At 41.8% G+C, this 27,362-nt stretch overlaps 1 protein-coding gene across 1 annotated transcript in view; it reads right to left on the reverse strand.

Moving 5' to 3' along the window:
* The window catches only part of EXT1 (exostosin glycosyltransferase 1), a 314,893-nt gene that overhangs the window by 38,004 nt on the left and 249,527 nt on the right, over window positions 1-27,362 (reverse strand).

The raw sequence follows: 27,362 nt of genomic DNA on the forward strand, positions 1-27,362 counted from the left end.
GAAAATCTCAATCACAAGCACAAAACAACATTTGTCTTCTCCTTCAAGATGGAGTTTCTACACTTAACCAAGAAGATTCAGTTACCCAGGAAAAATATTCCTGTTTAAGAATGGCTGACATAACTTACAGGAGAAAGAGGAGGTGAGAGAGAAGGATGCTAGCCTAAGAAAGGGAAAAAAAGAATAACGAGAAAAGAAAAAAAAAAACTGAAATAGTAGGGGGTACGGGAAACTGGTCTACAGAAGAGATGAGTTTATTTTACTCAAATACCATTTAATGATATTACATTGTTTTTGCTTTTTGAAGAAACATACAAAATATGAGTGTTACCTGTCTCTTTATGCCAGTGAAGTTTAAGAAAGATAAAAAGCATTTCATTTTGTTTAGGACTGTCACTTTTAAAGTGATTACCACAAACACATTCCTACATAGGCAGTTTCAAGTACATTATGAGTTTAAGAAAACTTGGGAAAGTAGAGATGGCTCATGTCCTGTAAAGGCCCCGATTCTTAGAGCCAAGATGAAATCACTCTCATTTTTCAAGAGCTTCCAATGCTGAGCAGACAGGTGTGACTTTGACAGCAGCATATGTCACCACCATTTTCTGACTCTAATAGTCTAATTTAATCATAGCCTAAAGGCACTGAATTCTTCCCTCTTCTTTTTGGGTATATTGGTATATACATTTACATTTTTAAAGTCCACATCTATTTTTATATTCTCATACAAACTAGGCATACAGGAGTAAGCCAATTTTCAATTATAAACCCGTCATTAAGAAGAGACATCATGCAAAGGACCATTTGCTTAAACAAGCGTGTACAACTAATTTGCACAAGAAAAGGTCACCGTGAATGGATTAAGATTATCTCCATTGAGAGTAAAAATTTTCTAAAACCCTTGCTGCATTAATTAAATTGCAAAAGAGACTTCAAAGTAGAAAAGATTTTTAAGAAGGCTTGAATTTAGTTAAATATAAAAAATAATAAATTAGATGGTAGTGACTTCTTCCTCACCAAACACAGGAAAATGGTTGACGAATATCTTCAAGTTCAAATGTTGATAATGTTTTAATCTCTGCCTAATAGATGGAGCAGAGAGAAATATGTACACACACACACACACACACTCACAAAAATATATGCATAAAGTTTAAGCTGATTTTTTTTTAATACAGAAAGGTCGAATATACTTCAGACTACAGCAAGGTTTAATAAGTGCCCAGAATAGAAACCCCTGAGGGACTAGCACAGAAGGTCCCACATCCTCATCATTAGCCTACTAGAAATATAAAATCCTATTAATGTTCTGCATTGTAACAAGTTTCAAAGTTCCTAGTTGCAGAATTTACTTTAGGGAATGTGTGGAGGAAGAGGAAAGGCAGAAAACTTATAGGAAAAATTCAAATGACAGTTATAGTGGGTTGCTTAAACGGTTATATAGAAGAACTATTTGCTGATATAGCAAGTAAGGTTGAAATGATCAAAACTTGTATTCCTTCACATAATAGGTAATAGGAGCTGTGGGAAGATTATCCTTGCAGGAGTTAGGAAACCACTAGGTAGCTGTGAGACTTAATAAAACCCATGAGTTTTCTATCTGTTTCCTCATCTGCAAAATGAACTAGTTGGGCTAGATGACTATAGATTCAGTTTTAATACTTGATTATTCTTTATCTTACCATTTTTAGGTAAGAAAGAGGAATGTCCTTTGAGAATATCCCACTGCTTAGGTGTCCATATCCACTATATGTATATGTATATGTGCACAATTCCTTACCCATATATGTGTGTATATGTATATACATACATATGTGTTCATATGTATGCAGTACATGTCTAACATATGTGTGTATTCACATAGAGGCTCATACAGAACACATACACTCATACCTTAGAACAATGATTTTCATTCAGATTTCTACGCATGCTCAGCCTGCGAACCAGCCTCTCTTCTGCTCTCTGGACAGTGAGTCTATGAATTACTAACATGTTCTACCTGAAGGAAGAATGATGCCCCACAAGTGGGCAGACAACAATTCTAGTTTGACCACGTGCTTGGTCCTCTCCTACTCAATCCATCGTGATGCTCTTTCACACTGCACATCAACCTCCTTGTAATGCTTACATCCACTCATTTATTCATTCTTTCAAGAAATACTATGTTTCAGACACTATCCCATTTCAACAGATGGAGTCCAGAGGAGGTCTTCTGTAGTGGCTGGAGCTACCAAAGGAGCACCTGACAATGAGAAAATGCTGATGAGATGAGAATTTAAGATATAAACATCTCCTGGGAGTATCTGCATTACAAGAGGAGATTATAGAAGGCCCGCCTTCCAGAAGAAACACAAAGAACTCTGTGGCCACTCTCCCCAGCAAAACAACAATTTAGTAACAATCATAAAAACATTTTAAGTCTCTGAGAATTGTCCTAAGGGGATAATGACAAATAGGGAAACAGTCATCCAAGAAAATCTACCAAATCTTGGCAAGAACCATGAGAGTCTGTGGCATCTGGTCCCTGACCTGTTCCATGACCAACCCCTACTAGCTCTGCCTTACAGGAACTTTACTCTGGGGCAGTGCAGTCAGGAAGGCTGGGCTCTCCATCCCCCCAGGTCCCATCAAGAAAGTAAAAAAGAGCCTACAGAAAGAGAGAACCACCGGGCATGGTGGTTCATGCCTGTAATCCCAGCACTTTGGGAGGCCGAGGTAGGCAGATCACCTGAGGTCAGGAGATTGAAACCAGCCTGGCCAACATGGTATACCCTCATCTCTACTAAAAATACAAAATTAGCCGGGCATGGTGGCACATGCCTGTAATCCCAGCTACTTCGGAGGCTGAGGAAGAAGAATCACTTGAAACTGGGAGGCGGAGGTTGCAGCGAGCCAAGATAGTGCCATTGCACTCCAGCCTGAGCCAAACTCCATCTCAAAAAAAAAAAAAAAAAAAAAAAAAAGGGAGAACATATTTGCCAATCATATATATAAGAGATTTTCATCTAGAATACATAAAGAACTCTTCTGACTCAACAACAAAAAGACAAATAATCCAATTTTAAAAGAGGTTAAGGATTTGAATAAACATTTTTCCAAAGAAGACACACAAAGTGCCGCTATAACACATGAAAAGATATTCAACATCAGTAGTCATTAGGGAAAAGCAAATCAAAACTACAATGAATGAGATACCACTTTACACCCACTGGGATGGCTATAAGCAAAAGGACAGATGAGAGCAAGTGCTGATGAGGATGTAAAGAGATTAGAACCCTTCATACATTTCAAATAGGAAGGTAAAACGGTGCAGCCACTTCGAAAAATAGTTTGGCAGTTCCTTTTCAAACTAAAAATGGACTTACCATATGACCCAGTAATTGCACTCTTGGGCATGTATCCCAGAGAAATGGAAACTTATTTTCACGCAGAAACTTGTCCACAAATGTTCACAGCAGTTTCGTCTGTAATAACCTCAAACTGGAAACTACCCAAATGTCCTTCAATGTGTGAATGATTCAACAAATTGTGGTACATCCATAGCCTACAATACTTCTCAGCAATAAAGTGGGACAAACTATTGATACACATGACAACTTCAAGGAAATTATGCTGCATTAAAAAGTCACCCTCAAAAGTGTACATATTGTTGAATCCCTTCTATATGACTCATGAAATCACATAGTTATAGGGATAAAGAACACTTAGAGGTTGCCATTGGTTGGGGGGAGGGGGAAAGACAGGGAGACTTGACAGGTCAAATGGGAGGACACAGTGTTTTAAGATGGACTAATTCTCCCTCGTTTCTTATGTTTAGAAATGTGAATCACATAATCACACACTACTTAAAAGAAACATATGATATCCTAAGCAAGAAGGTAAGTAGGTGAGGGAGACAACTAACCCCATATAATTCGCCACTCTAATAAATGGTTTTGCTACCCTTTTCAGATGGGCATTAAGTTCCCCACGCGTAGGTAAAGAAGGACAAAAGGTAGAAGAGTTTTCACAAATGACTACAAAGAAAAATGCAATAAAAATGACATGACCTTGAATTTAACCTAGACACTAGTACCACTCTATGGCCATAATAATTTTATACTTAAAGTTGTATTGAACAATGTATGGGATGCACCCCATTTCAAACGGACTATGTAATAATGCACAATTGAAGTCCTGCCCCTCTGTAGGAAACACATTTTTGCTGGCAGCCATTCTGTGCAACTGGGAAAGATGGGGGAGTGTAGCATAGAGCAGGGGTTCTCAAAGTGTGTTCTCCCAATCAGTGGCAACATCTGCATCAACTGGGAACTTGGTAGAAATGTAAATTCTCAGCCTCACCCAAACCTGCTGACTCAGAAACTCTGGAGGAAGAGCCCAGAATTCTGTGTTTTAACAAGCCCTCCGGATAATTATGATGCACCCTAAATTTTGAGAACCACTGGCACCATAGTTAAGAGCTTAGTAATTAAAAGCTTAGTGGTTAGGCAGCTTCAGACACAGCCAAACCTGGGTTCGAATTCCAGCTTTTCAATTTATAAACTGAGTAATCTTGGGAAAGTTATTTAATTTGTTTAATCCTAGTTTCTTGGTTGGCAAAATGGGGATAATACTTATACTGTGAGGATTAAGTGATACATTTTAACCAAAGCACGAGCATATTATAAGCAAACCATAAAAGGTAGCTATTATCATTATGACTGAAGGAAGATAACAGAACATAATGGAAAACACAGCCAGCTTCAAGTTAGAAAATCTGGGCTAAGGAATTCGGGTTCTTGATCTACCACTTCCTGTGTAACCCCAGCAAATCATTCAACTTCTCCAAACCTCAAAGTTGTGAAGATCAAATGAAATCATGTACATTGAATATAAATGGCAAAGCACTATGCAATTGCAAGTTATTATGGTAAATTATATCAGAATAAGAGGGATATAAACATTTTTTTTAAACCCTAGTAACAATTAAAAAGAATGAAAACTACACCAGTATCCCAAAGACAGAGCCAAGAGACAAATGTGGAACAGACCCTTTAAAGTAAAATGAAAACAGAAGGTGTGAATCACAACAGAACAGCAGCTTCTAATTGAAGGCTTTTGCCTTATTATCAAAAGCTACATAGACAAGGATGTTGCTGGTGCACTGTGCTCACAGGTCCTCCTGTGGCTCCCACAATCTCTCTGCAGCACGCATATTTGCCAAGTGAACCTGCTTTTTGCTAACCAGAGACCATAGGGAAGAAACAAGTGATCCAGCCTCTCATCTCTGTACTCACACAATTCTAGCCTCCCCATGATGTTGTCACAGTTTGTCTCAAGTATTTATTCATAAAGTAACTTAATATCTACAGCTGATCTATTCCCTCCAGTCCCCATCCTCATAAGTAATTAATCTTTGCTTATACCAAGTTTGAATAATATCCCTTAAGAAAAAAAGAAAGAAAGAAAATAAAAATAATTTATGACTGTTGTAGTTCTCCAAAGTGCATGGGGATGAGAGAAATGAAATTAACATCCTTTGAGCACCTCCTTGCGCCTTTTTCATTCATTCACCAAGCATTAGTTGAAAGTCTACCATGTGTCAGGCACTCTTCAGGGAGCTCACTGCCCAGAATAAACAACATGTGTTGTCAAATGATGATTAGTCAGTGAGAGGAGTGCTAGGATTGGACATGAGGTAGAGGTGGGGGTTATACAGAGAAGAGAAGCAATGGCCACATGTAGGCAGGGAGGCCTCCTGGAGGAAGTGAGACCCTGAGCTAAATCTTAAAGGATGTACAAGAAGCAACCAGGCACAGGGGTATGAGGAGGTGATGGGAATTTCTGGGGATAGAGATAGCATAGCAGGAACAAAGGCACCAAGGTGAGAGAAACCACCCAGTTTGGGGAGAGGAAGGTATGGGGGTGTGGGCTGCTGTTACTGGTGGGTTCCCACTAGGAAGGCTTTTTATGACATCTCCTAGAGCTCAGAGATGATCCCTTGCAGGTGATTGGGGTGTCACTGAAGGGCTTAAGCAGAAGAATGACATGTTACCAATGGTGTGCTCAGGACTTTATATAACCCAACTTCATAGAGAAGCAATTAAGTTCGGAGACCTCAAAAACCCTTCCAATGCAGGTCACAGCTAGGACCAACCAGCCTGTGTTCCAACTCCCGGATTTCTCATTCTAAATCCCATTTTCTTTTCATTACATCATATTGCCTCCTTGGTCAGCCCATACAACATGCAGTGTCTAAAACTGACATGTCTTATGAAGCCAGGTCCTAAGCAGTTCACCTAGTTTCAAGCATGGGCTATTGGTTGCCAATTTAAAAGGGCTGTTTCTCTCCCACTCAAAACTTCACCCCAGATCACTACCAGGAGTTCAGTTTAAGAAGGTACTCTGTCATTTATTTGCTAACCATGTTGCCTTAGACCCTTCCTTGGCCTTTACAGGTTTAACAGTTTAAAATTTCAATTACTATTATTATTATTATTATTTTGAGACAAGATCTTGCTCTGTCACCCAGGCTGCAGTGCAGTGGTGAGATCACAGTTCACTGCAGCCCCAACCTCCTGGGCTCAGGCAATCCTCCTGTCTCAGCCTCCTGAGTAGCTGGGACTACAGGCATGTACCACCATGTCAAGTTAACTTTTAAACTTTTTGTAGAGATGGGGTCTCACTTTGTTGCCCAGGCTGGTCTTGACCTCCTGGGCTCAAGTGATCCTCCTACCTCAGCCTCTCAAAGTGGTGGGATTACAGGAGTGAGCCACCATACCTGGCCTAAAATTTCAGTTATTTTTGAGAAAACTCTGAAGTTTACAGCATGCAATAGTACAGAATTGCCCAAGGCAAAGATTTGAACTGAGAAACATATATAAGTGGGAACCAATCTTTTAGCTGGAAAATGGGTCCAACTGGCCACTGTTCCATCTCAATTAGGAGACTTGAAAACATAGAATATGGAAAAGTACAGGTCCCTGGTGTCTTTGAGAATTCTCTGGACTTAAGGAGCCACAGTTTCTCCATGACACCTACTCACACAGAGTCTCCGTGCACATAAATGAGCTGCTATAGTACAAACGAGCTATGCAAATGCGCAGTGCTAGGCTCTGGGACTGGCTGACCAGGTTGGCTGCAGCTTCAGGGATGCTTGGCGTCCCCCAGCAGGAAGGCACTCGCTATTTGGAGGTGGTACAATTCCTTACTCAAGACAGTTTTTTGCGTTGAGCATTGCCTGCTGTTAGAACTGCCACACCGCTCCCCACCTGCCCAGTCATGCCAAGGATTAAGAATTTATTTCCTTGTGACGCTCCTCAGTCTGATCCCAAGCTGTCCACTGCAGAGAGCAATGCGCGGCTAAAACCAGGGCCAGGAATTTATATTCACCCTTTCACACTTCTTGGCTTTCCACAGAAGACAGTCTCCTTTTCATGTCCACTTAAAATCCATTTCAGCATAGGGAAGGGAGGCAGATAACATTTTGTGGGCTGGGGCTGAGGCGTAAAACCCCTATGGGAGGCATTCACTCTCATATCCATGATCTCATGACAGCCTCACAACCACTGGGGACATGGGGAAAGATACCCCTGTCTTTCACAGGGATGAGGGAGTCAGAAGAGTCCTTGGACTCAAACATCTTGACTGAACACACCAGGTCATAATCTCTTATCAACTCTAAACTCCACCCCCCATCCTTAGGCTAAATGTCTACTGACAGTTCAGAACCTTAAACTTAGCCCAAGTGGCAATTGCTACCTGTGTATATTAATGAACACAACATGTACCAGGTGTAGCTCATACTTCAAGAGGGGTAAAAGATGACCATCTCAATTCCTGCTCATTAAATAACAGCTCAATGGCTAATATATAAAGGTAAGTAAAAAAAAAAAAAAAAAAAAAAAAAAAAAAAGATAGCTATTAATAACAACTTTTTAAAAACTTTTTTAAATTTTAATTTTTTATAGAGATGAGTCTTGCTATGTTGCCCAGGCTGGTCTTGAACTCCTGGCCTCAAGTGATCCTCCCACATCCTTCCCAGTCCCCAAAGTATTGAGACGACAGGCATGAGCCACCATGCCTGGCCAGATATAAATTATAATAACAACAATACCTCCACTTTTTAAGCATTTCCTGTGGGTGGGGCACTGAGCTGCACAATCTGTATTCTTTATTGTGCCTTATTTTTACAACCATCATGGAGAATAGGTGCTACTGGCCCCAGTTTACAGATGATGAAGTAAAGTGTCACAGGTTTTGTTCGGTTTGTGCAAGGAGGACGGGATCCACGACCAGCTCTGTCATCTCTCAACCTACCTAGGAGGAAAGAGTAACGAGGTGCCAGCAAAGGTGAAAATAAGAGACATTTAATACATCGTGCCCGTGACATTAATCTCAGGAAGCTTTCTGAAAGAGGTGAGGTTTTGCAGCACCAGCTTTTTCTTTTTTCCCCCCTTTGAGCAGAGTCTTGCTCTGTTGCTCAGGCTGGAATGTAGTGGCGTGATCTCATCTCACTAAAAGCTCTGCCTCCTGGGTTCAAGTGATTCTTGTGCCTCAGACTCCCAAGTAGGTGGGACTACAGGTGTGCACCCCCATGCTCAGTTAATTTTTGTATTTTTAGTAGAGATGGGGTTTCACCATATTGGTCGGGCTGGTCTTGAACTCCTGGCCTCAAGTGATACACCTGCCTCGGCCTCCCAAAGTGTTGGGATTATAGGCGTGAGCCACCGTGCCTGGCCAGCACCCGCTTTTATACACAGCAATACCCACTTCCAAAACTCTTCTCAGAGAAATGCAATTCCAAGACACATGGGCCTAAATTCTCTGGTTCAAAACAAAACGTTTTTGAAAATGCTAAATAAAGGGCTACCTGAGTACAGTGGCAGGGAGGGGGTGCAGGGGGAAAAGAGGGGATTAACAATAAAAGAGCCAGCAGCAACAGTGACCTCAGATGGATAAATGGGTCCAGAAGAGGCACACACAGGCCCAATGGTGATGGGGAAGCCTGAGGTCATTATCTTACCATTAACTACCTTTCACCAGGCTCTAAGCCAATGGGACTGGTTAAGTGGAATGGGGCCATGAAATACGGACCGCAGCCCGAGAAGACCAGGATAGGGGTGGGCAGTGCAGTGTGTCTGTTCTAAGGGTGCCAGCTCCCCACCTAGGACAATCTGAGTCCCAGGAGGCTGGCTGTGGAGGAAGCACTTCTTCCCAACATGCCCCTCTTTCCTTCTTTTTCTTAACTTCCACTCCTGCTGCCTAGAGGAAGCCTTCCCTGATCCCTGGAGTTTGGGCACCCTGTGCTAACTCTCTATTGCTCACTCTGTATTAAGTTGCCCATTTTTCTCATCTTCCTTCCCCTGGATTCCGGGACACAGGACCTTGGTCCTACTTTCTGTTGACCAAACAACTACCTTAAGGCCCGGCCTACTGTAACCACTCAAAAAAAGAGTTGTTAAATGAATGTAAGGTGCTCAGTGTCCACCAATTTGCATTAAAGTGTACAGGGGCTGTGGAAGCAAGAAGATAACAAAGATAAGATGCAAGCCCTTCATTACAACAATGTCCACTTTAACAAACACATGCCCAACTCTTGATTTATGCTGGGTTCTTCCAAGGATGAGTTCATTCCTATGCTTACACCAAGCCCAATTTACTTGGGGAATGAAAAATCGTGTTATTTATTTAGTCTTCCTTTTGTACATTTTAAAATCCCTTCTCTGTTTTTATTTCTACAGGTCTGGCAGCTTGTTAAAAATGTCATCTTCTCCCTGCATGCTGACGAGGGTAGAAAATTTGTGTTTCACCAGCCCTGATAAATAGCATTATTTGTAAATCAAGTTAAATGCATGCACAGTGCAGTTCAAACTGAACCTTTTCCTGGCCTTCCTCCATGTCTGAACTGAAGAAAAAAAAAAAACTGTAGAACCTCATCATGGCTTCTGCAATGACAAACCCTGCACCAGTCCAAAAAGCAATGACTGCCTCCTGCTGCACAGAAAACTGAGCTCGAATCAATGTCTGACCACTTCCCTTCTTGATCCAAGATATCCTTTCCAGCAAGGCCAGCCTGGATCAGGCCTCGGATTAGGAGGATGTTTGGCATTCCTACTGTTCTCACCCCCAGGGCAGGCACTGTGCAGAGCCTGTCCCGTGTCCTGCATTCTTGTCAGTGTTTAATCCTTTTGTCTGGCCCCTGTGCTTAAGTGATTATAAAATATCTTGAGAATCCAATGACAGTTTGTGGAATGTCAGCTGGTGCCACCAACCTCACCTTCTCATTTCCTCTCCCACCGTTGCATCACTAGCCTCTGCCTTGGGACTTTGACAGTCAGGGCTGCCACCTCACTCCTGAGCCTTTGGTACCGAATACACAAACAAGACCTCAGAACTCTGTGTAGGCTGACATAGCATTCACAAAAAATTCTAGAACACCCAACTTACTATGAATGCTGCATGAAGCTAGTTGTCTATGGAAAGTTTAATCATTCCCATCCGGGTATGTGAATGCATAAATGTAGAGATACATGGGTGTATCCATGGGACATAACATTTGGGTTATGGTTGAAGATTTGATGCCACATATTATTGATTTACAGGATTATCTTTGCATGAAGGTTGGGTCCTTAGGGATTAGAGAGGCCCACAAGTCTAGATTCTGCCATTTCCTTAGGCAGAAGTACAACAGTGCCCTGGGGAAGATGGTCTGTGGAGCTGAGTCAGCTCTCCCTCCTCCTCCTCCAGCTGGCCATGCTTCCCACAGTTCCTTTGAGAAGTAGACAGAGCTAGCTAGCTCCCTGGCACTCTCATTCTGGAAAGAGGCTGTGGGACAGGAAAAAAATTTAAGCACTGGATTGAGGAGAGGTGGACCAGATGGCCCAAAGGATGCCTTCATGCCCTGATATTTACTCACTGGACAAAGGAGTATTGAGCAGGCCCTACATGTCAGGTAGCACTATGAGCACTGGGACGCCACGAAGCAAGAGTCCTCCAGGAACTGCCCATTCATGGATTTTGCAATTCAATGACAACCAGAGTCTCCTCACACCCTTATTCCTATACCTCCTTAATCCCATTCCTCCTTCAGCTCAAGCGTGCGTGAACAGAGCAACAGAAACCATACGCTGGTTCTTACTAGTTTTAAACAGAATGAGTTCAATCGTATCTTCCTACAGTCCATAGTCTATAGAGCAGCCAAAGACACCTTTCAAATGTCACCTCCCCAGCCTGAACACCCTCCAGTGGCTCCTCCTGGCACTTAGAATAATAATCATGCCCTACACCTTGGCTGACTGGGTCCCATGAGAACTGGCCTCTGCCCACATCTCTGACTGCCCCATCCTCAGTCACCATCTACAGCTACAAAGTCCTGCTCTCAATTTCTCGACAGAGAATGCTAACTTCCATCTCCTGCACTTGCACTTGCTGTGCCCTCTGCCTGGAATTCTTCTCCAGGATCTCTCTCAAGCTGCCTATAAGTATTCAAATAGCCCCTTCTCAGAGAGGCCAGCACAGACCAACCTGTGCTCCTGGCACTCCCTTTCTGTTGCCCTGTTTCATCTCTGTCCTGGCATTTACCAAGGTCAGAATTCACACATGTATTTGTTTTACTGGCTTACCGTCTTTCTCCCCAAATGTAATGTATACTGCATGAGAGAAGGAGCTTTCCTGTTCTTATTCACCACTGTGACCCCAGACCCTGTACTATGCCTGGCCCACAGTAATCTTTTAGGAAATATTTGTTGAACCTATGTCAGATTATTCAACACTCACCCCATTCCTCATGGGTTTATAAAGCCCAGGTTATAAAGTGTCTGAACTGCTGGCAATGTTTGCAGGGATAATTCATATGACAAGTTTCTAAAAGGATATAGAGAAGTTTTCTTTCATCTTTGTTTTATACAACGCTAGCTTTCTCTCTCTAGTTACTGGTATGATTCGTCAAGTTCTCCAAATGCCATCTGCTATGAAAGCAAGAGCCCATTAAAAATGTCTGTAGAAGAAATTTCTTAAAGAACATCTTTAGAGATGTTTATGTAAAGTGATACAATGAAACCCTGCACAAATTAATAACCAAAGCATTTATGAATATTAGAAAGGATGAGGCCAAAAATTTTCTTGGAACAGTTTTTGTACATATGAGGTAAAATGTAGAAGATGTCAAAGGCCTGGCATTGTTATGTTTCTTTTGCCTTTTCTTTGCATCCCAAATTATTATGGCATATACCCAAAATCCATCTACTGCTTCAGAAGTATAGATCATTTTCCAAAAGAAGCATCTGGAATAGCTAATTTGTTACCAAAGCTGGTGATTAAACACACATGATACTGTGGGGCTGAATGGCCGGCCATGAGTCCCAGTTTTCCATTGTATTGGGTTTCAGCTATTAACCAATCAGTCTGTTTTTAAAGTATGAATTTGTAATGTAGATGGCTCAGAACTCTTGGCTACGGGGCCCTTAATGGGAGAGCATTTCTGTCACATGGAATTCTTGTTGCTTGGTTTCCATTAAGGTATCTTGGCTTTTAAATAAACTGTCAAGTAAAACTTGGCATCAAAACACAAAGTGAGTAACTTCCTTTGTTGAGTCGCTGACAGCTCCGCTGTGTGTCAGATAGATAGCTGCTAAGAGTCAGCTCCAAAGGCGACTGCAGTCTCTTTGGAAGGATGCTGGTATCACAAACCGCCTTCCTCAGGATTAAGGCTAAGCAAAATTTAGGGATAATCTTTATGGAAAGTTAACCCAGCAACGGCCAGTCGACCATATCCCTCTCCACAAGTGTTGGTTTTGGAATTATAAAAGTTTTGGAGGTGCGAAAACATAATTGGAAAACTTTTTTTCCCTGCTTAAAGGGCTAATTGATTTCACAGGTGTTTAATTATCATTTGCTGTGAGATAATACTTTGTAGTGCCATAAAAAATGGATTTAATTTTCGAGTGCTTGCAAAACCATTTCCAAAGCCCAGTCAGAGCTAAAGCTAGATAACTATTCTATAAATCAAACACACTGCCTCCTTTCTTCGAAATTTTTAATACTTGGGGATAATGATATCTGACAACCTTGAAACTAACATGAAAAGGATTTTTCTGCCAAGTGCCAAAAGTCAACCATTGGAGCGTTTCAGGCAGTTTGGTTCATTAACAGTGACTTAGGCAGCCTCAGGACCCTGCCTGCAGGCTTCCAAAACACCCCAAGGGTAGACCATTGGTGTGTGTCAGGACACAATATTATCTACCAAGACCAAATGGTCATATATCCAATAAGGTCTACAGAAAAACAGAAATAAAACCCAAACCACCCTTAGCACAAAAAACTGCCTGGAAACAACTGTAACTCTCTAAGCTCAAACTAAGAGTCCTGGAACTTAGAAAGTAGAGATGTTTCAACTTGATCAAGGGATACTTTCCTATCTTATACTTAAGGCACAACACTTGTGCTTTCTGTAATAACAAGGGAGGGAATCATAAAATCAAACAAATGTTAACAGCTGGAAGGCACCACAAAGATCATCCAGTCCAAATATCCAGATGAAAAAAAGCAGCCAGGAGAGGTCAAGTAACTTACCCAAGGTATCACCAGGGGCAGAACCAAGATAAAAAGAATAATTCTGAGTGAGCAGAGAAAGGAAAAGAAAGCTTGAAAATAGATTTAGAGTCCCATTCTCACCCAAAATCTAAAAATACAAGGAAGAATTTTTAAAAAGACAAAAAAAAAAGTGAGGTTTCATTCTGTAAGAGGAGTGGCTATTTCTTCAACGGACCCAGTTTCCACAGAAGTGCTTAAGCTGCCTTAAATAACTACATGGGGGTTTTAGTTGGTGCCACATTTCGGATTTTTTTTTTTTCTCTCCAACTTCTATTCAGAAGCTGCTGAAATCCTACCATGTTCCATTAGATTAAGTGTGCTTAAATGATCTAAGAAAGCAGTGCAATTTAGCTGGACACACACACACACACACACCATTATTTAATTTATTTAATGCCTTTGTATGGAGGGTGCACATACCCTAAACCACTATATGACAAAGATTTTTCAGGCAGTTCAGGTTGGCCTTCACAGTGCTGGATAAAATAATATACAGCAATATGCAGTATAGTTGGTGCCATTCTTGGACACTGTGTTTGGGCCCTGGTAGTAAAAGTCTGGGCCAAAGTCATGTAGGCTGAAAGGGCAGGGGACAATGTGGGCCCCAGTATAGTCTGAAAAGGGTTGGAATGGAAGGGCATCCATAGGGACTGGCTTGGGATTGCAATGAAACTCCTTCAATGAATAAAAATGGTGGTAATAACTCCAGCTAACATTTATTGAGAACTTATTACATGCCCAATTCTCTGCAAAGCACTTTATGTCCATCTGGCCATTTGCTCTTCCAAAAATCCTATGAAGTAAGTAGCATTACATCTCCCATTTTGTAGAAGAGGAAATTGAGGATTACACCTAATTTGTCTAAATTCACTTAATAAGCAGGTGGGTATAATTTGAACTGAGGCATTGTGACTTCAGGACCCAAGTTATTGTACAAAATTGCACACTGCCTCCTTTCCATAATGCCTTTTGGAGATGTTCCATTGGCTAGCTAAGTGAGCTCTGTCATGAGGGACACCATGAGAACCACTGTGAAATGCACTGGACTAATTTATGTCTTCTAACCAAAGATGTGCCTGACATGGGGAGAGAGCTTTTATGTGGCTCTGAATAAGAGATAATATCTTTCCCAGGGTCGGCCCCATCTCACACACTACTTCCAGGTTTTGGGGATTTGATCGAACAGGTGAGAAATAAATGCCTGTTCATTTGCTATATTTATCTCAGCCAGGACCACCAATGGAACATAGAAATTTCAAGGCCTCTTCCTAAGACTTTATATGACTCTTAGTTTCCCAATCCATCGTGAGGCTTTGGTGCCAAGACCCACAACATGACTTTTAGTTCCCTAATAAGCTTGTGGAGTCTCTAGTATGTGTGCAGGTCTTTATGGACAAAATTGGGAAGAGACATAAAACAAATACTGTAGGAGACAATGAGATTCCATTCATTCATCCATCCATCCATTTACCAATAGCACTTATTATGTACCCACTAAGCACCAGGCATTCTATTGTCAGGATACAACAGTGGGCAAAATAAAAAATCCTGTTCCTTTACCATTCAGAATTATGGAATTCACTGTCTTGTGCAGGGAGACTGATAGTAAATAATTAATCATATAATAAAATCAACAGCTATGGTAGTTCCAAGGAGAGACTCATGGTTCTGTGAGAGCACACATGGGAGAGGAACTTGACCTAGTCAGGCGGTGGGGACTAAGCTAAAACCTAAGCGCTAAGTATCCAGCAGGACTGGGGTTCAGAATGCAGTGCTTTGAGCAGTGTTGACAGTAGATGAAAAGTCATCAAGAAATTTAAAGTACGTTTGGGAAAACGAAGTATGCGTACCATAATTAGTCATCTCAAAAAGTCAAAAATATTTTGCTGTGATGTAGACTAAATCCATAGGATGGTTTGCAAAACGAAGGTTAGGACTCCATGCTGCCTGGAAAAATGAGTGTGATTAAAGACTGGATGTCTGAGGCCGGGCGTGGTGTCTCATGCCTGTGATCCCAGCACTTGGGGAGGCTGAGGAGGGCAGATCATTTGAGGTCAGGAGTTCAAAACTGGCCTGGCCAATATGGTGAAACCCTCTCTCTACTAAAAATATAAAAATTAGCCGGGTATGGTGGTGTGCACCTGCAATCCCAGCTACTTGGAAGGCTGAGGCAGGAGAATCACATGTCTGGATGGATAAACACTTTCATTCAGTTAAACACGTTGATCATATCAAAGCATTCCAGATTCCACATACCTGCTAAGCAATAACTAAGTCAACAGACGTTGACCCATGTTACAGATAGTAAAGCTGTGTCAGAAAAGAGCCTTAACAACTTGATTAGAGTTAATGAAAGATACTTCAAGTTGTTCTAGTTCATCTTATCTGCTCTTCCCTGGAAACCTGGCAACTCACGTTTTTAGCACTTATTTATAAGCCCCTTTCCTATTGCCACAAAATTCTACAGGCTGTATAGAAATGGGGCTGAGTCTCTAAATAATCCATTTTCATGGTAATTAAAAGCCAAATTCCCTAACTCCCTAAATGTTATGAGCAGTTCGAATGCCTGTGTTTTGTCCTAACATTGAGCATCTCTAGGATGAAGGAAAACCATGATAGAAAATACTGAAATGACTTAATTGCAGAAAGAGGCAGCCTTATGATGAAGTAGCAGTGAGCTTCTGCTGGGATGGCACACTCAGGGGAGGAAGCTGCTCACAGGAGGAATGCCCAGGAGCCCTGGCCTCTGCCCTTCTTCAAGTATTGACTGCTATGAGGCCTGGGCTGAAGTCCTACAGGCCAGGAGAAGCCCTAAGATGACATCTTTCTGCTATGGTGACAAGTCCTTCCCGTTGACTCTAATAGTTGTTAAGGTAAGAGAGGTAAAGAAGGGAATTTCAGTTATTAAGGCATTAGTTTGGATTGGAGCTGGGAACAAAGGAAAAGCCACAACTGGGCTTCATCCAGCAAAGACACTATTTTCATCCATCTGCCTCCTAGACTAATTTAGGGATTACAGGACCTACCCAGGGACCTCCAATGCAGCAAAGTAAGGATCATATTGTGAGCGTAGACCAGGCCAAACCATTGCCACCTCTAACTTTAAGGCTGCTAATCTCTTAGAAAAAAACTGGAAGAAAAAGTTGGAGAGGGCAGTAGGGGGAGAAAACACACACACACACACACACACACACATACATACATATTTAAAGACCACCAAATACATTTTTCATCTTTAAATCAAAGTCCTGAATAGAAAAAGAAAGCTGCTGGTAAGTGTTAAAGGAAAGGCTTGTTGCCAATAATATAAAACATGTTTATAAAATAATACCTTAACATGTAGAAATAACAATGATAATGATGATATAACAGCCACACTGTTGAGAGCACACTCATGTGCTGAACGCTATGCTAATTACATACAGTATCGCATTCTAAGTGTCACAATCTGCAACACTAATACTATGGTCCCATTTCACAGCTGCACACCAAGGCTGACAGAGGTGTGATAATCTGCCCAGAGTTACATAGCCAGAGAAGCATAACTAGAACGTGAACATAGCCCTCTGAATGTGAAGCAGATGCTGCTGTACTTCGCTTGCATTTTTTTTACCAGCAGTTTTGATGCCATACAGAGAAATAGGTATAAATGAAATCTTTCAAAGCAATGAGCACTGAAAAGATTTTGGTGCCCGTTGCAATGAGTAATTCAAATAATGAACTACTAAACCTTAAAATGCAGAACTTATATGTATGCTATGCTGACATTAAAATGGCTTGTTTATAGGTTTTCTGATTGCTGCATTCTGGATAAGACAAAGCAGTCATATCCTCTCTCCCCTCTGCTTTGATAGGATGCTAAGCACATGTAAAGTTGTCGGAAATCATCTTGAACCTAAAACACCAAACTAAGTGGCAGGTCTGCTCAGCTAGTTGTAAATATGGGCATAGCTTCAGTTTACTGCACTTTGCAGATCTTGAGTTTTTGTTTTTGTTTTTAACAAACTGAAGGTCTATGGCAACCCTAAGCAAGTCTATTGGCACCATTTTTCCAACAACGTGCTCAATTCCTGTCTCTGTATCACATTTTGGTAATTCTCATAATATTTCAAAACTTTTATTGTTATTGTATCTGTTAGGGTGATTTGTGATCAATGGTCTTTGATATGTTACTACTGTAATTGTTTTAGGATGTCACGAAACTCACCCATATTAAGACGGTGAACTTGAAAAATGTGTGTGTTCTGACTATGCTACCAACCAGCCATTTCCCCTCTCTCTCTTTGGGCCTCCTTGTTCCCTGAGACACAAAAATATTGAAATTAGGCCAATTAATAATCCTACAATGGCCTATAAGTGTGCAGGTGAAAGGAAGAGTCACACGTCTCTCACTTTATTTATTTATTTAGAGACAGAGTCTCGCACTGTCACCCTGGCTGGAGTGCCATGGTGTGATCTCGGCTCACTGCAACATCCGCCTCCCAGGTTCAAGCGATTCTCCTGCCTCAGCCTCCTGAGTAGTTGGGTTTACAGGTGCCCACCACCACGCCTGGCTAACTTTTTGTATTTTTAATAGAGACAAGGTTTCACTATGTTGGCCAGGCTGGTCTCGAACGCCCAACCTCAGGTGATCCACCCACCTCGGCCTCCCAAAGTGCTGGGATTACAGGCGTGAGCCACCGCGCCCGGCCGCATCTCTCATTTTAAATCCAAGGCTAGAGATGATTAAGCTTAGTGAAGAAGGAATGTTGAAAGGCATGACAGGTTGAAAGCTATGCCTCTCATGCCAAACAGCCAAGTAATGAATGCAAAGGAAAAGTTCTTGAAGGAAGTTAAAAGCGTTACTCCAGTGAACACATGAATGATAAGAGGGAGAAACAGCTTTATTGCTGATTTGGAAAAGTTTTAGTGGTCTGCCTAGAAGAGCAAACCATCCACAACATTCCCTTAAGCCAAAGCAGAGTAAGGCTTTTTCTTTTTTTTTCTTTTTTTTTGAGACGGAGTCTCGCTCTGTCACCCAGGCTGGAGTACAGTGGCGTGATCTCTGCTCACCGCAAGCTCCGCCTCCCGGGTTCATGCCATTCTCCTGCCTCAGCCTCCTGAGTAGGAGGGACTACAGGTGGCAGCCACCACACCCAGCTAATTTTTGTTTGTTTTTTTTTTTTTAGTAGAGACGGGGTTTCATCGTGTTAGCCAGGATGGTCTCTATCTCCTGACCTCATGATCCGCCCGCCTCGGCTGCCCAGTGTTGGGATTACAGGCGTGAGCCACCGCACCCGGCCAACGCTTTTTCAATTTTATGATGACTGAGAGAAATGTGGAAGCTGCAGGAGAAGAGTTTGAACCTAGCAGAGGTTGGCTCATGAGGCTTTAAAAAAGAAGCCATTTCCATATCATAATAGTGCAAGGTGAAGCAGCAAGTACTGATCTAGAAGCTGCAGCAAGTTATCCATAAGATCACTGATGAGGTGGCTTTACGAGACAACAGACATGCACCGTAAATGAAATAGCCTTAGATTGGAAGAAGATGCCTTCTATGACTTTCATAGCTAGGGAAGAGAAGTCAATGACTGGTGTAAAGGTTTGGAAGGACAGGCTGACTCTCTTGTAAGAGGCTAATGCAGCTGGTGACTTGAAGTTGAAACCAATGCTCATTTACCACTCCAAAAATCCTAGGACCCTTAAGAATTAACTTAAAAGCTGTATCTTTAGCTTTAAAGCTAAATCTACTCTGCCTGTGCTCTATAAATAGATGGAACAACAAAGCCTAGATGACAGCACATCTGTTTACAGCATGGTTAACTGAATATTTTAAGCCTACCATTGAGACCTATGGCTTAGAAAGAAAAATTTCTTTTAAAATATTGCTATTCATTGGCAAGGCACCTAGTTACCCAAGAGCTCTAATGGAGATGTGTAAGATTAATGTTGTTTTCATGCCTGCTAACACAACATCCACTCTGCAGCCCATAGATCAAGAAGTAATTTTGGGGCCAGGCACAGTGGCTCATGCCTGTAATCCTGGCAGTTTGAGAGACCAAAGTGGGAGGAATGCTTGAGGCCAGGAGTTCAAGACCAACCTGGGCAACATAGCAAGACCTCATCTCTATAATCAAAAAATTCAGCCAGACCAGGCATGGTGGCTCACACCTATAATCCTATATAATCCTAGCACTTTGAAAGGCCATGGCAGGTGGATTGCTTGAGCCTAGGAGTTCGAGACCAGCTTGGGCAACATGGCAAGACTTCCCCCCACTAAAAAAAACAAAAGTCCCACATGGCAGCATGCCCCTGTAGTCCCAGATATTCAGGAAGCTGAGGCAGGAGGGTCACTTGAGACCAGCAGTTTGTGGTTACAGTGAGCTATGACAGCACCACTGCACTCCAGCTTGGGCAATAGAACAAAACTGACTCAAAAAAAAAAAGTAATTTTAACTTTCAAGTATTGTTATTTTAAAAATACATTTTATAAGGCTATAGTTGACAGAGATAGTGATTCCTCTGATGGATCTGGGCAAAGTCAATTGAAAATCTTTTGGAAAGGATTCACCATTCTAGATGCCATAAAGAACATTCATAATTCATGGGAGAAGGTCAAAATATCAACATTAACGGGAGTTTGGAAGAAGTTGATTCCAACCTTCATAGATGACTTTGTGGGGTTCGAGACTTCAGAAGTCACTGCAGATATGGTAGAACTAGCAAGAGATCTATAATTAGAAGTGCAGCCTGAAGATGTGACTGAATTGCAGCAATCTTATAAAACTTGAATGGATGAGGAATTGCTTCTTATGGATGAGCAAATAAAGTGGTTTCTTGAGATGGAATCTACTCTTGATGAAGATGCTTTGAACATTGTTGGAATGATAACAAAGGACTTAGAGTATTACATAAACTTAGTTGACAAAGCAGTGGCAGGGGTTGAGAGGACTGACTCTAACTTTGAAAGAAGATCTACTGTAGGTAAAATGCTATCAAACAGCATTCTCTACAGAGAAAACGATTCTTTCACGAAGACTACAGGGAAGTCTTTCATGAAAGGAAGAGTCAATCGTTGCGGCAAACTCCACTGTTGCGTTATTTTAAGAAATTGCCAGCCAGGCACAGTGGCTCACGTCTGTAATCCCAGCACTTTGGGAGGCTGAGGCAGGCAGATCATTTGAGGTCAGGAGTTCGAGATCAGCCTGGCCAGCATGGTGAAACCCCATCTCTACTAAAAATACAAAAAAAAAAAAATTATCTGGGCATGGTGGCATATGCCTGTAGTCCCAGCTACCTTGGAGGCTGAGGCAGGAGAATTGCTTGAACCTGGAAGGCGGAAGTTGCAGTGAGCTGAGATTGTGCCATTGCGCTCCAGCCTGGGTGACAAGGGCAAGACTCTGTCTCAAAAAAACAAAAAGAAAGAAAGAAAGAAATTGCCACAGCTACCCTCACTTTCAGCAACCACCACTTGTTCAGCCAGCAGCCATCAACAAGGCAAGACCCTTCACCAGCAAAAGGATTATGACTCACCAAAGGCTCAGATGATCACAAGTACTTTTTTAGCAGTAAAGTATTTTTAAATTAAGGTATATATATTGAGGTTTTTTTAGACACGTTATTGCATACCTAATAGATTACAATATAGTGTAACTATAACTTTTATATGTACTGGAAAGCCAGAAAAAATCATGTGATTTGCTTTATTGTGCTCTTTGTTTTATTTTCGTGGTCTGGAACCAAACACACAATATCTCTGAGGTGTGTCTTATAACTTAGTGTTCAAAAACAGAGGCACAAAACCCAGCCACTAGTTGAAAACCTTCCCCTTGGGAGGCTAAGTGGAGACTGTAGAATAAAAATGCGGAAAAATAAGTCAGCAACTACACAATATATATGTATTTTTAAAAGAAGAAAACAATAATTGAGAGATGGTTTCATGATCTTCTCACTACTCCTGATTTGGAAATCTGGAGAGTGTGGTATGGGTATGAGGGGGACTCTTCTAGATGGATATGTTAGGTGAATCCTTGTAGGGTAGTGCAAATTAAAGATATAACACACCCAACTGAATGTACGTTCATGGTGTATACACATATATTGCTTCTGGGTTTTTCTATCAAAAGCAAAAGCCAAAAGAAAAATACTCAACAATGAAATGTGTCCAGTAACCTTATTCTTCTGAGATATTACTGTCTATTGTGTTACTTTGGAAGCTTTTTGGTTTTACTGAACATAATATTTTGATTATATGCATATACATACTATTTAACATCTTTTCAACATGAAAAGTGTCCATCAATGGATGACTGGATTAAATAAATCGTGGTATGTATGTATATACCATGGGATACTAACTCAGCCATGCACACACACAGAATGAAAATGAGGCTGGGCACAGTGGCTCACGCCTGTAATCCCAGCACTTTGGGAGGTCGAGGTGGGCAGATCACCTGAGGTCAGGAGTTCGGGAACAGCCTGGCCCACATGGTGCAACCCCGACTCTACTAAAAATACAAAAATTAGCCAGACATGGTGGTGGGCACCTGTAATCCCAGCTACCCGGGAGGCTGAGGCAGGAGAATCGCTTGGACCTGGGAGGTGGAGGTTGCAGTGAGCTGAGATCACGCTACTACCCTCCAGCCTGGGCAACAGAGCAAGATTCTATCTCAAAAAAAAAAAAAAAAGAAAGAAAGAAAATTAAATCATGCCTTTTGTAGCAACATGGGTGGAACTGGAGGCCATTATTCTAAGTGAAATGACTCAGAAAGAGAAAGCCAAAAACTGCATGTTCTCACTCAGAAGTAGGAGCTCAACAATGGGTACACATGGACATACAGAGTGAAAGAACACACACTGGAGACTCCTTAAGGTGGGAGGGTGGAAAGGGGATAAGAGAAGAAGAAATCTACCTATTGGGTACAATGTCCACTATTCAGATGATGCGCAAACTGAAAGCCCAGCCTTCGCCACTATGCAATATGTCCATGTCAGACAACTGCACTTGTGCCCCCTAAATCTATTTCAAATAATTGGTGATTCAGTATGTCCTTTGTAAAGAAAAGAGTATCTATTACACAGATAATCGTTGCCAGGGACTATCTGCGGTTGCAAACCGGAGAATCACAAGCAGTATCCTTCTGGCAGATATATTTGGTTTAGTCCCTGTTGAATCTAAACATTTTTCTTAAATTAATTGCCAACATTTTCAAATCAGGAGATTTCATGCCAAAATCCAGATTTCAGGCATCTCATGAAAAATGGGAAGATTTGGCAGCACTGAACCTGCTGTACTCCCTCACGGCAAATTAGCAGAAGCTGAGCTGGCTTGATTCATTTATTACATCACTTGCCTGGCCCCTGTAGGCATCTGAGTTAGTAACCCTGGTCTACAGGTAAAGGGGCTAAAGGTCAGATATAACTCATCTCAGATGCTGGAAGCAGCTTTCTTAGTCGAAATAAGCAGCTGTCATTAGTCCAAACAGGGACTAACGATTTGACTTTAATATGAAATGTTTTATGTGGGCTATAAAATTATCCAAACTCGACACAGGACATTTTGAGCTTATTTCCAAATCATCTGGCCTTCATCTACCCACTGGAACTATTACTCTGCTGAGTCCTCATGGAAACATATCTTTCAGCCCTAACAATGAGACTACAGACATCTACATCCCCAACACAACAACAGCTAAAAAGCAGTAGAATGTCAGAAAGGCTATCCACTTAGCCCTTGGCTGACAGGCCCCACTGAGCATCCTTTGAGAAGTCCATTTACTAGCTAATTCATAATTTACACAAGGCATTCAGACATAGAAGCTAAGATATAAAACATTTATCAACACAGGGACCAGTTTGTCATTTTAAAATAATTATGTTTAAGTAAGCCGATAAAGTCTATCTTCTCCAATTTACTTATTGAGCCTTATTATGCAATTTAAGTCCCGATTTTGGGGGGTATTATGAAAAGAGAGCATGGAAATGCCATTTGCTCCCTGAAGTTTTTATCTTTTTTTTTTTTTTTGAGACAGAGTCTTGCTCTGTCACCCAGGCTGGAGGGCAGTGGCATGATCTTGGCTCACTGCAACCTCTGCCTCCCAGGTTCAAGTTTTTCTTGCGCCTCAGCCTCCTGAGTAGCTGGGATTACAGATATGTGCCACCACACCCAGCTAGTTTTTGTATTTTTTAGTAGAGATGGGGTTTCACCATGCTGGCCAGGCTGGCCTCGAACTCCTGACCTTAAGTGATCTACCCACCTCAGCCTCCCAAAGTGCTGGGATTAGAGATGTGAGCCACTGCGCCCGGCCTTGAAGTTTTTGTCTTAAAAACCCAGATCCTTAAGAGAAGACCAAAAAATGGTTGTGGTGCTCATATCTCCGGGACATCTTGCAGAAAAGGTAATCCCTAAATGACACAAATCTGGTGAACATAATGTACACAGGGGACAAACCAAACGGTGAAAACTGATGTTAAACTATAAATTTTAAGCCATGGACATTAGTGTGAAACTTTACAGCTTCAAACTTTCGAAACCCACACAATAGAATTTGTACAACAGTGATGAAAATTTAGACACTAGAGATACTCAATCATGCGCTCTGTAAGCAAATCACACTTCATGGTTAATTTTGTTGCCAGCAGGATAATAAAGTGTGATACAAACTCTAGCACAGTCTCAGCTGCTGTTAAAGAGTCTGAATGGACAGCGTTAACTGCGCAGGGCATTGCAATCATTAAGAATGCAGCCACGCTATTCAACCAGTAGATGGGGCACGTCCACATGGCAAGTGTCCTCATTGAACCAGTCAGGTGGGAAAGAATAGGCCCTGCTTCCTCCTCTATAGCCCCCTACCAAAGAGTTAAAGAGATAGCCAAATGCAGAAGGTGAGGCTGCACCTCATCTCTAAAAGAAGTATTTGATTATTTCTTTAACTTCTCTTTCATTCCTATGACAACGTAAATAAAAGGGGTGGAGACTGGTGGGATTAGGAGGGATCAGGGTTGACCACCTCAGAAGAGAGAAATATATTGAATCCACTCTATAAAAGCACCTCCTTCAGTAGTCAGTGAGTCACTTATTCTTACTGTGGACCAATGTTTACTGAGTGCTCACTCCATCCAGGCAGTGCTGGAATTGGATGTTAGATCTACAATGGGGAATTAGACATGAATGGGATGTGGTCTGTGGAGACTGTGGCTTCTGACACTGAAGTCGTGCAAATGCAAGTCACCTGTGGCTACAACTCGTGACAGGGAACTAAACAGGTGGGCGTGAGAATGCTTATGGGTGGATGGTGGCATCTCAGTGAAGATGGGGTACTCAGAAATGTCCTCTCTGAAGAAGTGACATTGAAACTGAGGGCTGAGGACAGAGAGAAGCCAGCTCCCTAAAGGGAGCTGTGAGAAGAATAATTCGGGAAGTAGAAAGCATGTATGCAGAGCCCCAGGTGGCAACATTCTGGACACACTCAAGGAACAATGGAAACTAAGCCAGTCCGGGTGGGAGTGGTGGAGGTGTTGGCAGAGGAAGGAAGAGAAGTGATATGGTCAAAGGTATTTGACTAACAGGGCAGTGGGCATTGTTAGCTTTGATGCATACTCAGGTACTCCACAGAAAACACAAACAAAATTATATGGTGCTTAATTTTCCAGACGCTATTTTAAACTTTTTACATATATAACCTTCACTTATTTCTCACAATAACTCTAAAAGGCAAGTACTATTAGTATCATCCTCTTTTTACAGAGCAGAAAACAAGTACAGAGAGAGGTTAAGTAACTTGCCCCCAGACACACAGCTACTAGGCACTAGAACCAAGATTGGAACAGTAGTGGTCTGATTCCAAAGTGCATGCTCTTAACTTCTATATTCTCAGAAGCATTGCTTTATTTCAGGTGACTCTGTATATTTTGATATCACTATGCTAAGTCTAGGGTTTTTTTTGGTTTTGTTTTTTTGCATTTTTGTTGTTTGTTTGTTGTTGTGACACTTTTGTATTGCTTTGCTGGCAGACAGCTGATGCGGGCCAAATAAGAAATCTACAATCTGGCACAGAGTACACAACTAGACAGACTTATCATATGTCCTGATAATCAAGCACAATTGTGTACCCCAACCTTTGCCAGATGCCGGCTTCCTCATGAATCTGGGTTCTGTACATGGACTCCCCAAAGGACAGTAAATCAGCGCACTAGATATCTCTGCAAAGTTTCCAGCAGATGCTTGCCCTGTGCTTACCCTGCCCAGCTCCAGACGGCTCCACATCCTGCTCCTTCCTCTCGCAGGCACTTCAGATATGTCAGCAACGCAGGGTGAGGAAGAAGGTGGAAGGAGCAGAGCTAACGTAGTTCTTTAAGAAGCCCCACAGAGCCCAGAGGTATTTTATATATGCATATGAGGAGCCCTAAGCTCAGTCAGCATAAATCACTGCCAGCTTTTACTACCTGGACCCGATTTTCAAAAGGATGAAGTTGTTTACATATTGCAGAAAAGGTTTCTGCTACCAGTTAACCCGTCACCTGCTACAATTCATTCCAACCTCCTCCATAGGCAACAGGTTGTATGGAATTTTTCTGCACTGACATATTAGCAAGACAATTCTATACCTACTCCGTCCTCTGAAAAGGGAGAGAGCAATGCTGAGAAATAGGTCCCAGCAAAAAGATGTTAAGAAAAACTTCTTAAAGAGTATATTGCAAATCAACAACAAAAACACAAAAATCGGAAAAATTTTTAAAAAGACTTCATTCTTCCCAGACTAAGGAACAGGTTTACACACTTTTCTTTCTCCCTAAATTAAAAGTATCCTTGACCTTATCCAGTGATTTACACACACAGCACTAAGTTTTGCATGCCTTTTTTTGGGACAGTCTAGACCAGGGTGTCCAATCTTCTGGCTTTCCTGGGCCAGAATGGAAGAAGAAGAACTGTCTTGGGCCACACATAAAATACACTAACACTAACGATAGCTGATGAGCTTTAAAAAAAAAATCATGATCAGGAGCAGTGGCTCAGGCCTGTAATCCCAGCACTTTGGGAGGCTGAGGCGGGCGGATCATGAGATCAGGAGATCGAGACCATCCCGGCTAACATGGTGAAACCCCGTCTCTACTAAAAATACAAAAAATTAGCCAGGTGTGGTGGTGGGTGCCTGTAGTCCCAGCTACTTGGGAGGCTGAGGCAGGAGAATGGCGTGAACCCGGGAGGCGGAGCTTGCAGTGAGCGGAGATAGCACCACTGCACTCCAGCCTGGGCGACAGAGCGAGACTCCGCCTAAAAAAAAAAAAAAAAATCGCAAAAAAAAAAAATCTCATAATGCTTCAGGAAAGTTATGAATTTGTGTTGGGCCACATTCAAAGTTGTCCTGGGCTGCATGTGGCACAAGGGCTGTGGGATGGACAAGCTTGGTCTAGATAATCCCTACTTCCTTCCTCTTCTCCAAAGATACACAGATTTTTCAAAAAAGTAGAAGCTGTTTTTTAAAAAAAATAGAGTTCATAACACTAGTATTCATTTATCTGCATCAAAAATTAATTGCCATGACAGAAGCCCAAATGAACATCTCAGAGCCAGGCGTGTTTGAGATGAGCTGACTGACTCCATACAAACACTTGTTGATTTTGCTTGAATCCTCTGTAAATTTCACTTCCCACTTACTAGATTTTCACAGAGGACAGAAGACCCAAATAAAATCTCCTTTACTTTTTTGAGACAGGGTCTTGCTTTGTCGCTCAGGCTTGCATGCAGTGGTGCAATTATGGCTCACTGCAGCCTTGATCTCCTGGGCTCAAGCAATCCTCGCACCTCAGCC

Source organism: Pongo abelii, chromosome 7 (genome assembly GCF_028885655.2).
Source record: "Pongo abelii isolate AG06213 chromosome 7, NHGRI_mPonAbe1-v2.0_pri, whole genome shotgun sequence".
Lineage (NCBI taxonomy): Eukaryota > Metazoa > Chordata > Mammalia > Primates > Hominidae > Pongo > Pongo abelii.